This window comes from Alligator mississippiensis, chromosome 5 (assembly GCF_030867095.1).
Source record: "Alligator mississippiensis isolate rAllMis1 chromosome 5, rAllMis1, whole genome shotgun sequence".
NCBI classification, from domain to species: Eukaryota; Metazoa; Chordata; order Crocodylia; family Alligatoridae; genus Alligator; species Alligator mississippiensis.
This window is the reverse complement of record NC_081828.1, coordinates 117,969,672-117,981,838: the sequence shown is the minus strand read 5'-3', so window position 1 is coordinate 117,981,838 and position 12,167 is coordinate 117,969,672. Positions and strand designations below refer to the sequence as shown.

The 12,167-nt window shown below is 41.9% G+C and overlaps 1 protein-coding gene across 1 annotated transcript in view; it reads left to right on the top strand.

The window, feature by feature from the left end:
• The window catches only part of CNTNAP2 (contactin associated protein 2), a 1,295,029-nt gene that overhangs the window by 1,246,124 nt on the left and 36,738 nt on the right, over positions 1-12,167 (top strand). The gene's annotated exons all lie outside the window — the stretch shown is intronic.

The window sequence follows — 12,167 nt, the reverse complement described above, 5'->3', positions numbered from 1 at the left end:
GCCAATTTGTCTCTTTTCTACTTTGGTTTGATGACATGCCAAGCTTCAAGGTATCAAGGCACATGTGTATGCCAGCTTTGTAGGCTGTACCCAGTCACGCCATCTAGACATCAGATCCTCCAGATGAAAAAGTGCTCTTGTACTCTTGGCGAACTGTGACTTTTGAAAATCAATAGCTTCCTTTCAGTGGATTTTAAACTGCCTTCTGTTGTAAGGTCACACATGATACAGTAACACTGAAGAATTTAAGATGCTTGATAGACTGGATAGTGTAACATGATATCTTTCTAAGTACCAGGGACAAGAAAATGCCTGATAGTCCTTTTTGCATGAAGAAAATCTATTGCTAAGCTTGGCCTAAAAGCAATTAGTGGTTCATTTAATTGAATCACTGAATTCATCTATACAGTCTATTATAATATCGTATAGAGATAATTTAGGTTCAATGTAATATAGTCAGTTATAGAGAGGATTTATAATGGAGTTATCTTTTATCTTTCCAATGAGTGGATGCTTAAACAGAATAAAATAGCATTATAGCCCTTCAGAGCTGCAGATACCATTCTTTGGCAACCCATTATTGATAATGGCTGCCATATTTCCAGAACTGATAAGCTACCATTCTTATGTCTGAACTTCTCTGCTGTAATCCAACAGCTGTATTCCACATATCCTTTTTTTAAAAACATACCAAAAATCCTGAATGCTGCTGCTGGCTTGTGCATATATGCATGTGTAATAGGAGAGAGTATTTGTGAATTAAAATGAATACATGGTTTTTAAGCACTTTGGTTCTGCTTCTTTAATAAAATGTTTTTGATTGCAAACAAGATGAGCATTTACCACAAACAGCATCTCCTGCTTTCCCCTTTTCATCCTACTTTCCTTTCCTTTTTCATGTCTTTGTGACAAGATATTTAGCAGAATTTGCATACTTGGTAGATTCTCACATGGCAGTGCAATGAGCACTTCTGCTATGGCCTTGAACTTGTGACTTTTGGGTTGTTAACCCCACGTTTTACCACCCCACAATACAGCAGCCCCTTCATCTCATGAAAAACTACCCGGAGTGGAGTTTCCCATAACCCAAGAAAAAAGAACAGCTCAAGGCCCATGAGACCAACTAGGAAATATGCTAAGCCAATATAATTAACTTTAGATATGCCATTTATATTATAATGTGGGTTTCAATGTAGTATGAAGGTAGTAAACCTCCTACACTATATTCATTCGTTGTACATATCTATAAACTATATTTCAAAGTTTTTATATACCACTTAATTATTGCAGAAAATCACTGATTTGTAAGTATTATGCTGGTGCTTTTTATATAATAGATAGTAGAAGAGATTAAGATTGTGTTTGCCTCTATAAAATAATGTCTCTATTGCTGCAAGTTCCAGAGTCCTATAAATAAAAAATATATTTGTGCATGTGAATTATGCAAAGTGGTAGAAATTTTCAGGGGGCTGTTCAGTAAATACTCTTTAAATAGCCCTGCAAAGGTGATGTTATCTTTTTTGACTTAGTGCTAAATCCTAACTTGTGCTGCCAAATTTTAGGATCTACCTCTTTCTAGAAAAGTACATCCATTACTTGAGTGTGGAGGAGGAATTAACCTTACACAGTGATTGTAGGTCCTGTTTTTTTAAATAGAAAAACTGCTCTGAAAAATCTTCAAATGAGTGCTCTGTGTAAATTTTCTGTCTTAATTGCTAATCCTCTGAAAGAGGTTGAAAAGTTTTAATTGTAGCAAGTAAATTGCTAATATGGCAGGACTATGATGGATTTATTATAAGGTGAGGTTTTGAGAGGGTTTTTTGTTTTGTTTTGACTTATTTTTCATCGTTCCATTTGTTTATAACTTCCTCTAGTTCTCACTTTAAAAAAACAAACTCCAAAACAGTTAGCATTGGTCAACAGTAAGTACACTGTATTTGTATCTCTTCTAATGATTATATTCGAGAGAACAAAGCGCACACATCTGTCAGACCACTAGATGGAAAGAGCTCTCTAACTGAAGCGCAAAACTCTTTGTCATTATAAAAATAATAGCTTTTGTTTTGTGCATGTGGTTAAATTCAGGAATAGCTGCACGCAATAAGATTGTGAAGCTCGAAATAGTTTCTCATAATTCATTCCAAGCATTATAGTATTGCCTTTATTTCCAGGAAACAATAACAATTTTATCTTTGGGCTAATTAAATGGCTGATGCCAAATTCACTGAGGCAGTGTAGGGAGGTTCTTTTTACATTGTTTTTCACTTTGATACCTTAGTCTAAGAAGCTGGCTGAGAAGGTCTCTTGTGAATGATCTGTGAAAAGGGTTCTGTAATGGCTCCGTGAATTGTGCTGTAGTGTTGCCCACCTGCTTTGCCATCATGCTCTTATGCCCAAATCTACAGATTTCCAGGTCAAAGTACCTGCAGGCATCTTGCTTCAGGGAAATAAATGAATAACTGTAGCCACACGAAGCAGTGTCTATTTGTCTTTAAATCTTTTATGGGACAAACTATATAGTTGGGATAAATGCTAGAGAAGCTCTCTGGGTATGAAGTGCCCTTCCTCAGGTCTGGAGAAAAAGCAGATACAGCCTAAATCCCAGAGATGTTAAATGGCAAGTTTGTATCTTGGCAAAACTCTGCTGGAGAGCTGAGTTGGGGGGCTGCCACTGAGCATTAGGAAGTGGGAGGTGGGAGAGGGGGCTGGTAAATCATCATTGACTGTAAAATCATTATATGCATTGGGTCCATGATTTTTTTTCATGTCCAATAAAGTTACGAACTTTTATTCTCAGGCCCATATTCCAATGGTATTGTCTACAATTCCTGTGAGGACAATTACTTCACATCACATCAGTGTTATTATACATCTCTGACTTTGGTCTGAGATGGAAAATTTGGTTGGTGAAAAGTGCTCTTCCCCTGGTGAATGGATGTGTTTGTCCTGTGTCAGCTGAAAGTAGAAATAGTGGTAGGACAGAGTTTTCAAAAGCCCCAAGGGCCAGTCAAAAAGGCACTTGGTGCCTATAGTGGATCTTAAACAGAATTTAAGAACCTATGCCCAAAGAAGTGATGCACAAAGCTACTATCTAACTGCTTGGCCACCAAGGGCTCATCCCCAGCATGCCAGTTTCATGCTTGCCAGAGGCGGGTTTCAAGAGTATAGGTGCTGAAGGATGAGCCTGGAGCAGCCTTATGATATTTCTGTTTGGAGTACCTCGGCAAACATGGGTAGGTGTGATATGCTCAGCCCTTTTCTCTCTGAAACCCACCACTGCTGCCACCAGCTTGTAGTTACCTAGGCAGATATCATCGTCCTACAGTATGTATCCAGAGCTTCCCCCCTGTTGCCTAAGCTGTACATGTCACTGCACACTGCAAGCATGTCTGAGCTAGACTAACTATAGGTCCCTATATCCAGGGCCTCTGAAGGTCCTCAAGAGGCCTGATCTGGTAGATGTCATCTGACCGTACTTAAAAATCCCAAGAGGATTGATTTTTAACACCCAGCATGGTAGCTTGGAAAACATGGCTGAAGGAGGATGTGGTGTCCAAAGTATGGGCTTCAGGCTGAGCAGAGGCTAGGATCCAAGTCTCCTACTCCATGTGTAGTTATTTTTTGTCATCCCAGAAAAAATGAGCACTCCCTCCTCCTCCATCCATGTTTAGAAAATACAGGTGAGCTAGCTATCCACATGCAAAGGAAGAAGGATTTTAGCTGTGGGGTACAGGAACGGGCTTCAGGATCTGAATCCCATAACAAAAGGATTGTCATTTACTGGGTCAGATCATAGGTCCTCCTTGCCCAGTATCCTGTGTCAGACAGTGGCAGATAGTGGATGCTGAAAGGGAGAGCGAATTGAATGTAACCAGGCTTTTTTTTTCCCCCCTCCCACTCTTCCTCTCTCATTTGCAGCCTCCAGCATTGTTTTTCATTTGTTGTCATTTCCTAGAAAGCTTTCGTTCAGAGGCTATATTCCTAACTCCCAGTCTCTCATGGGCACCTAAGTACCCCTGGGCTCCGAGGAGGCACGTAAGTCTGGGAGGGAGACAGGATTTGGAATTTCTTATTGGCTGACTGCAGTGATCAGGTTTTCTACACAGCAGACTTGTCATGCTGGGCAGTGATATCTTCTGACAAAACATAGCGCTCCAGACAAGTTGCCTCCAAAACTAGAAGCAGTGCTCCAGGGAGATTAATTATCTGCTTTTAGAGATTTTGAAAATTCTGCCATTAATAGATAAGATTGGCTCAGGCTCCCATTGATTTTCCTGGGAGTTTTGCTTAAGTGCAAACTGCCTGGTTAGCACACAAAGGATTGTAGGGCTTGATTTTTTGCAAACATCGCTCCGCAAGTAACATTACTGAAACTGAGCACACAAAGGAATGTAGGTGCTTCCCAGTGGGAGTAAGAGAATTGGACCCTAAAGTAGCCAAATTAGCTGTATTAATTTAACACTCACGTGCGCATTTGCTATGGTTAAATGTTCTTTTGGTTGTGTATTGTGGTGTTTTTGTGTGTGTTATGTGGGCAAGATGGCCCTTGTTGTTCTGACCATGTGCTCAGCACATGGCAAGCTGGGGCCTGTATTTGGGCAAAATATGTAAAACCCTCTGGCTTCATTAGCCAGAGGAAACAGAAGATCCTCCAGGCAGACTGAATGAGAGAGAGGCTGGAGCATGACACTCCCTAATTAGACAAGGCTTGGGTGATGTCATACGAAGTATATAAGAACAACTTGACTAAGATTTCTCTCTCTTTTCTTCCTGGTGCTGCTAAGAGCTGCACAGCTGAATTGGGAGCCAGAAAAGCTGCTCCTTATGGGGGAGAAGGAGCACCCTGCTTCACTGGAGCAGTGAGCAAAAGTTACATGATGGGGGAAAGCCTCAGGTACAGGGAGAGAAGTCTGTCTCAGAGTTTGAGACTCCTATTTCCTCCCTCTTTCCTCCCCCTCCCCCTCCCCCCCCTTTTCCTTTTTTTAATTTCTTGAGTGGGGTTGTTGAACCCTGGAGCAAACTGATCAGGAATAGAGTCCTGCTAATTTTGCTGGCAGTTTTGGCCACACAGGCCTTGAGGGGGATAATATCATGAGGTTAGTAATCCCTGGAGCAGACTGACCAAGAATGGCTCCTGGCAGTTACTGGCCCCCTCTGCTTGGGAACTGTAGTGTCTCAGCATAGTGGTATAGTTGAGACCGGATGTCCAGGCTGCAGCCCTCGGCCCTTTTTGCTGTCTCACAACTATTGCATTTCAGCCTAAGTATGTGGCTGAACCCCAGCCATATGTTCATGGGTGTCTGATGCCTTCCGAGTCTGGGGGGGGCAGCAGATCACCAACCGGGGGGATAACCTAGCAGCCGATTGCCAATGTTGGGGAGGGGCTTGACTAATCGCCAAGCCTGAAATCACCAGCAGCAAAACCAGAAGTGCACTTCCACCAGCACTTTCGGTTTTGCAGCTGGCGTTTCCAGGGGATGAACAGCCAGTCTCAGGGGGTGCACATGTACCCACGTGCACCCCCCTATGCATAGCCAATGCATGTTTGGCGGGCAGATTTGAGCCAGGGTGAAGCCTTGGCACTTCTGGTTAAGACCTGGCCCTTCTGGTGGTTGATCCAGGCCTCAATGTGATATAGGTCTGGCCAGCTTTTGTGGCCCACTCCAGGCCCAGCAAGATAGACCTGACCTTTCCTTCAAGTTCTTTTGCAGGTTCCTGCCCAGCAGAGCTAAGATCAGGAGTAGAAATTTTGGGGTGCAAAAGCCACAGTTATCCCCTCAAAGCCACCATGTGGAAGTGGAGGTCAATACTTTACCACTTCTCCAGGAGTAACAGAGCCCCTTTCAATGCAGAAGGACCCACAGCCATGGTGCAGTGGACCCAAGGAGCAACTCATAGGACTCTCCAGTGTGGGCTCCCCTCTCCAGCCCATTGCTGAAATGCAGGTATAGGGGTGCAAGCCCCCAGAACTACCAATTGGGGAGCCCCAAGTCCCAGACTGCCTGGGCATGGGTGAAGCCCCCTCAAGGGGATGCCACCTATAGACTTTGCAGTTAGTTTTAAAAATATGTTTAGTGGGAGGGGTTGTTTGTTTGTTTTTATTCTTTGTAGTAAATTTGGATTTTTGTGTTTACACTGCTTGCAAGGAGAGGGTTTTGTTTCTATGGGACACCCCAGCAAATTTAGTGTTCCCAGATTTCTGGGTGGGGGCTCAAGTCACTGGTATAATTTGAGGTACCCTAAAATGTGAACCCAGCCCTTTTTGCTGCCAACCGGTGCCCAGCAGAAGGGTTACATTTGTATGACTGTGGTACACTGAAAATTAAAAACTGGAATGTGTCAGATTGTGCATTCATTGTTTTAAATTAGGTGATTCCATGTGGTTGTTTTGCTGTGCCCAAGAAGAACAATAGACTGAGCCATGGTGACAATGGCATATTTCATTATATAACTATATAACTGTCACACTTTTAAAGGAATGTGTTTATAGCAGGTTGTAATGGAATGGAAGACTATATACAATAGCTGACATTGGAGAACTGCAGTACGCAAAGCCCCATAGGCATAGATGAGGCTGGGGGCGGGGGAGACATTCATAATTATAGGACAAAATGAACATTGGAACCACCACTATATAGCAGTTATGTGATGTGAATTGCTCATACATTTACATGAGGAATTTCACACTGTTGTCATTTGTAGAATGTTTTAACGAAAATGGAAGTCTTTGGCAAGGTGCCGCTAGAATCAGTTATTTGTCACTTTCTATTCACTAACTCAGAGAGAAATAGTAGAAAGGTTTCTAATGTAGCACAAATGTAATTGTCTCATCATCTTAGTAGCTTTTTTGTCATCATCATTTCATTAGGATTTTAAGTGGTACTCTTACCATTGTTACTGAATTATGTTCAACAAGATCCATATAAATATGAATGAGTCATTTATTGCACTATTAATCATTTAGTGGTTACAGTATTTAAATAAAGGATCAGTTGTCATATAACCTAATTTTGTTCTTTAGAAAACAGTTTCTCAGGAATAAATTGTATGCATTCTGTATGTATGCAATGAATATTTATTTCATTTTAGGAAGAGGCACTTTAGCAGTAGGTCAAGTATAAATCTTGCCTCTTGCAAAGAGTGATATAGCTTACGGGTAACAAATTCAAATTCATGAACATTGTCCTCTTCACTGTTTCTAGGTGCTGCCTGTGAAATGTGGGCTTATTGCAAACAAAATTACTATAAAAACACAATGCCAATATTGGAAGTCATTCATAGGGGTCATGTGCAGATTCTGAAAGGAGGGCTGGATGATGGACTCATATGATGATCTTAATGGGTTTAATCTCCCCTTTGTCACAGATGACAGTCACTTCTCCATTTCATACATTGTCATCAAGGTATAGTCAATAAAGACTAGATTTGATAAAGGCACAGGAGCTGGAGAAGAGAAAATGGACAAACTGAAGCCACTCGGTTCATATCTGTGGATACAATAAAGAATCTAGTCCAAAACTGCTGGAATCTCTAACATAGGTCCTTCTGGCAGAGGGCTTTGAGCACCAAACTGATACTGAGTTGGGACTGCCTATGGTTATGCTAGTGTGTGTTATCTTTTTTATTTGGAAACAGAAAGTATAAATGAGAAGGGTGGGAAAATTACTGGATGAAAGGTTATTTTCAAAACGTATCTTTGTTTCTCTCATTTCTGCCCCTTTCCATGTTTAATGTTTAACCCAAAATCTCCAAAAGAAACTCACTTAAAACTGTCATGTTTTACATGTGTGATAATGCTCAAACAATGCAGAACAGCAAATACTATCTGTTCTTGGTGCAAAATTATTGGTATGGGAAGCAAGGATATATTTGAATGATAATAGTACCTACAGGGCTGTGACAAAGAGCAGGAATCTTACTGTGCTATGTACTGTATAGTTGCTCCATGTTGGTCTGTTAACTCTCTATTGTCAGAAAATTTAAGGGTTACAATTTCAAACAAGTAAGAGATGTTTCATATATTTTGAGGGTTTTTTGCAAATGTTGCATGCAGCTGTACAATAAACATTTCCCCCTCCTGCCCGCCATCCTCTCTTTGGAAAGCATCCCTATCAAAGCCTTCTTTCCACTCTCCAAAACCCCCAACCATAAGATATCTTCTCTTTTGCCTATTTGGTTTTTGGGCATGTTAACACTAAAAGTCTGAAAAGCTGTTGAGCAAACTGAGGTGTCTCTTTCTCCATCCATGGCAATATAGTCCCAAGTTGCCACCTTTCCCCACTGAAGTTCAGTGAGAATTTTCCCACAAATCTCATTGAGGCCAGAACTTCACTCTTAGTTCCTGCCAACCCCAGGAACTGAGATCTGGGAGAAAAGAAATTGAAGCCAAAATGCACATCTGACCAACTCCCTTGATAGCTCCAGGCTAATCTGCTTTTATGAAGTGTAAGCGTTACTCTGCCATGTTTTATTTCTATTTACCCTGCACAACTGAGGAGAAAATTAAGCTGAATTCTTCAGTGGAATGAAAGTGTAATGTTTGAAGTTTCAGTAATGCCTTGAAATGTTAATCTGCTCTCTAATGCAGAATACTGATACAGAATACCAATTTTGTCTTTGCATTTGTTGATGTACTGTGAAGAGTACTCATGACTAAATGGCAGTGTGGGGCGGGAATGTAACAGTTGTATCTAGGGTTTAGGTTGTAGCCATGTTGGTCTACGGATATAGGCAGACAAGGTTCCTTGGGTGAATTTGATATCTTTTATTAGACCAACCCAAATGGTTGGGGAATACTTATTAAGCAAGCTTTCGGGTTCAAAAACCCTTCGTCAGGCTAAGGAAACTTCACCAGTTGGTGTGTGCTCTTCCTGGATGGAATGAAAAGTAAAGAAGCCAGGGGCTGGGCTGGGGAGTCAGTTGCCAGGCAGATTGTAATGTATCAAAAATCCAATGTCTATGTTTAGTCCCTGATCTCTAGTATCCAGGAGGTTGATGAAATGGAGCTCATAGGCTCGTCTCTGGGAAGTGTTGTGTAAGTTTCCCTTGAGGATCAGGACTGAGAGATTGGAGAGAGAGTGGCCCTCCTGTGAGAAATGTGCCCCCACCGGTAATTGAGTGTTTCTGTCTTTGATGGATTTCCGGTGTGCATTCATTCTGATGCGCAGTTGTTGTTTGGTCTCTCCTACATATCTTCCATCAGGCATTTGGTGCATTGGATGAGGTATACTACATTTCTGGAGGTGCAGCTGTAACATCCAGGAATGCTGATGGCTCTGTTGTGGGGTGTAGTAATAGTGGGGGTGGTGGAGATGTGTTGGCAGGTTTTGCATTTCTTGTCCTGGCACGGTCTGGATCCTTTTGGTGTGTTCTGGGCTTAAGGAAGTTTGCTTCTGGTGATGAGGTTGGCGAGGTTCGGTGCTTGTCTGAAGGCTAGGATGGGTGGCTCTGGGAAGATCTTTTTAAGAATAGGGTCTTTTTCTAATATGGGTTGCAATTTTTTGAGGATTTTCCGTACAGGTTCAAGGGATGGGTGATAGGTCATAACCAGCGGTGTGCGATTTGTGGGTGTTTTTCTTCTGTACTGCAGCAGTTCTTCACGTGCTATCCAGGTGGCTCTTTCAAACGTGTGATCTACCTCTCTGGAGGAGTGTCCTTGCTGGGTGAAAGCCTTTTCAAGATTGGTGAGGTGGCAATCCCGGGTGTTCTCTTCAGTACAGATGCGGTGGTATCTGAGGGCTTGGCTGTATATCACAGCTTTTTTGGTGTGTTTAGGGTGATTGCTGGTTCTGTGCAGATATGTATGTTGGTCTGTGGGTTTCTTGTATACTGTGGTCTGTATTTTACCCTTCTGGATACTGATCATTGTGTCTAAAAAGGGGATGTTGGTGCTGGAGTTTTCCAAAGAAAGTCGGATGGAGGGATGGTGACTGTTGAATTTTTGGTGGAACTCAATCAGAGATTCCCGGTTCTCACTCCAAATGATGAAGATGTCATCGATGTATCTTAGGTATAGTAAGGGTTTGATGGTGCAGTTCTTGAGGAAGTCTTCTTCCAGGTGGCTCATAAAAAGGTTGGCATACTGTGGGGCCATTTTAGTGCCCACAGCTGTTCCCATCATCTGGAGGAAGTGTTGATTATTAAAAGTGAAATTGTTGTGGGTGAGGATGAAGTGTATAAGCTCAGTAATATCTTTGGGTCTGTATTCTGGGTTTTAATCTTGTTCCTGTAGATATGTAAGGCAGGCTTGGATGCCATCCTGGTGTGGGATGTTGGTATATAGGCTGGTAACGTCCATGGTGGCTAGGAGTGTGTTGCTGGGAAGGTGGTCTATGCTTTTAAGTTTCTATAGCAAGTCTGTAGTGTCTTGGACAAAACTTGCTCTGTGGGTGACAAGCGGTTTTAGGATGGATTCAACAAAACCTGATATTTCCTGTTAGGGTCCCATGGTTGGATATGATAGGTCTGCCAGGGTTACCTTGTTTGTGGATTTTAGGAAGCATGTAAAAAGTCCCCGGGTTAGGTAGCAGGGGGATCAAGGTCTGTAGTTTTTCTTGTAGTCTTGGTGGAAATGATTTGATGGTATTGTTGAGTTTTTTTAGTGAAAAGGGGAGTAGGATCTTCTTGTAGTTCTTTGTAGTAGGTGGTGTCAGAGAGCTGTCTGTTGGCTTCCTTTATGTAATCCTCACAGTTTAGGATGACTATGGCTCCTCCTTTATCTGCTGGTTTTATTACTATTTGGTGGTTAGATCTTAGAGATTCTATGGCCTTTTTCTCTGGTAGAGAGAGGTTGTTGTGGTGGCACGTGTTGCTGATTATTTCATTGTTCATTCTTTCCCTGAAGTAGTCAATGTAGCGGTCAAGGTTAGGGTTTCGTCCACTGCGAGGTGTCCAATCTGCTGTTTTTTGGGGCTTTTTGGCATTGATCCTTTCTTGAATGTGGTCAGAGGATGAGTTGTTGTTGGGAGTGGGTTCACTTTGGTCGTGGAAATATTATTTGAGGCTCAGGCATCGGAAGAATTCTTCTAGTTCTCCACATTGAAGTATTTTATTGCGGTATTTTTCTGGACAGAAATTTAGGCCTTCAGAAAGGACAGATTTTTCAGTTTTGGTAAGCGTGTGTGTGGAGAGATTGATAATATTTGTGGGTTGGTTGCTGCTTGCAGTTTCATCAAGTCTGAGGTTGCAAGGTCGTAAGGTGTTGGTGTTGCTCCTCTGATGGTTGTTTTGTGGCTGGGGAGCTTGTTCTTGGAGTAATTTGTTCCATTTCTTCTTTTTATATTGGATGAATGCTGTAGAAAGTTTTTCGTAGTCTCTTTGTATCCACTGTATATTGTCAGGGAACGTGCATGGATTTCTATCTTTTAAGTTGTTGTAGTGTATGACGATTTCCTTCCTGAGTTGGTCTCTTTTGGAGTAGAGTAGGTGAAGTAGATGATTTCTAATTTTCTCTGAAGTTCTTCTGCATAGGTATGCAGCATATTTGGAGTTGTGTGTAGTAGTCAGGGGTTTGTAGATGTTTAGTCCTCGGGGAATGAAGCTGTGTTTCTTGCAAAGGCTTAGAAAATATATGTCGCTGTTGAGTCTGGCTTCTTTCTTTTTCATGTTGTACAGTTTCCATTTCAGATGGCTAAATTCGATATCTTCCATGTTGCAGGGGCAGTTGTATCTATGAGCTGCAAGAGTCCCTTACAGTAAAGGGATATGTTCAATGTTTAGGGGTTGTATCACCAAGTCTTTCGTGCACTTTGTACAGCTTGGCATTGTGTTTATTAATTGACATCAGGAAGATGAGATTGTCAGGAGATATCAGGTTCTCCACACTTCAGTTACAGGCTCTAGAATGCTGTATGGTCTCAATCACTCAGCTTTTCAAAATTTCCAGTAATAGGAAACTAGAAGGAGGATACTTCCAGAGAGCTCTTAATCTTACTGAAAAGAAAATGAGGTGGAGGAGAAGAGAATCACAGAAAGGAATGACCATTAATAGCAAGCACAGATGTGCAACAGTGCTGTCCATGGCAGGGGAGGAGGGGTGTCAGAGTGAGGATGGGAGGAGGCAGGCCAAGATGAATGAAGGGAAGCAGTCATGCCAGCAGTTCAGATGAGTGAAGAGAGAAATCAACTGAAAATGTCTTGACAGCTGCAGTTCTCTTCTTTATTTGAAG